This window comes from Orycteropus afer, unplaced genomic scaffold, assembly GCF_000298275.1.
Source record: "Orycteropus afer afer isolate SDZICR_OR568_19922 unplaced genomic scaffold, OryAfe1.0 scaffold00081, whole genome shotgun sequence".
NCBI classification, from domain to species: Eukaryota; Metazoa; Chordata; class Mammalia; order Tubulidentata; family Orycteropodidae; genus Orycteropus; species Orycteropus afer.
Genome location: NW_006921668.1, coordinates 7,696,543 through 7,698,488, shown reverse-complemented (window position 1 = coordinate 7,698,488; position 1,946 = coordinate 7,696,543).

Here is a 1,946-nt window from a genome sequence, read left to right as displayed (position 1 = left end):
GACTTCTAACCAGAAGGCTGGTGGTTCAAACCCACCAGCCACTCCTTGGAAGGATGGGCAATCTACTTCCGTAGTGATACTGCCTTGGAAACACAAGGAGGAGTCGCTATGAGTCAGATCCGACTCGATGGCAGTGAGTTTGGTTTGGTTTTGGTAATTGAAATATGTCAGTTTCTCCCAAAGGGAACTAAGTTTATTTACATGAAAAAATTATTGGAATTCTTCAATATTCTAAGAGAATAAAATTGTAGAAGTCCTTTCATCCTTCTCATTTAATGAGAGACATGCTTATTTCAATTTTGAATTCTTATTTAAAACTATTTCTTGCAAGTTTAATTTTGAATAATAGTGATTACAAAATTCTATCAAAGCATAATGGATAACAATATAAGCCCTCAGGTACTTTAGGGTGCAGTGATTAAGTGTCCAATATAAGCAACTTTACTGATGATAGAACTTCGGAGTTCATGACCATTCTACTGATTAAAGAGACAAGAGAATATTGTGAGTAAATGAAATTAGAATAATAAATAAATGTTACCAGTCAATCAATTAATTTATTAATTTAATTATTTTTTACAAATTACTTGGTAGCATACAGTGTCCTGCATGGTCTATGCATTATTTTTGGTGCATTTTGTGAACTCGTGTCAGCACCAATGTGCATGTGAAATGGTAATAGGCATATGCAGAGAGAATCAATACATTAAAAAGAAATTACCTTTTTATTACCTGCAGTTGTTCTGGTTTGGCAGAAGGAGACAAAAATGATTCAGAAAAAGAGAAAAATACAGTGTTAAGACACATTGGAATGACACAAGTCTGTAACATACCACAGTATGGGTTTTCTTATCTCATTTCTTAGCTGTATGATGTTGTGTAAGTTATTTGAGCTTTCTGAGCCTTAGTTTCATCATCTCTAAAATGGGAATAAGAGTACCTACTTAATAGGGCTATTGAGTATAAAATCATAATTGTAAAGCTTAGGTTGTTGTGCTGCAATGCGTAAGTCTTAATAAACATGAGTCCCCACTGTGATTAAATAGGTCTGAATATGTGTTGTCATGGAACTCAAGAAAAATGAAAAGAGTAGTCTTTTTCCTCTCCCTCTTCTTAAAAACAGTTACTCTTTTGGAAATTTTTGTTTTAGAAAAATATTTTGTATTAGAGAAAAACCTACACCACTGAGAACTATTAAAGTAGACAATTTTAAGAGGAGTTCTGGTAGCATAGTGCCTAAAGCACTTGACTGCTAACCAGAAGGCTGGTGGTTCAAACCCACCAGTCACTCCTTGGAAGTAAGGTTGGGCAATCTACTTCCATAGTGATATGACCTTGGAAACCCAAGGAGGGGTCACTATGAGTCGGCTCTGACTCGACGGCACATAACAACAACAACAACAGACAATTTTAAAATCTCTTATTCTTTGATTTTAAAACACATTTTTTCAGCATATTTACTTTTGTTAGACTCTCTGTTGTTGTTGTTATGTGCCGTCAAGTCAGACCCGACTTATAGCGACCCCTCCTTGGGTTTCCGAGGCAGTATCACTACGGAAGTAGATTGTTGCATCTTCCTTCCGAGGAGTGGCTGGTGGGTTTGAACCGCCAGCCTTCTGGTTAGCAGTCAAGTGCCTTAGACACTACGTTACCAGAGTAATCTAAAATGAATTTGTATTTTTATAAGTCACACTGACTAAGATTGGGAGAAGGTAATCAGGTTCAAAGACTAAAGGAAGGTTGCTTGGTAGGAGATATTCAATTCAGGTAATCTAAAGATGTGTATTTAATTTCCTATTCATAAATGTTTCATAAATTGAAGAGAAACAGCCGCAGACATCCACTAATCATCGGAACATGGAATGTAAGAAGTATGAATCTAGGAAAATTGGAAGTTGTCAAAAAGGAAATGGAACGCATAAAGATTGATATCCTCGGCATTAGTG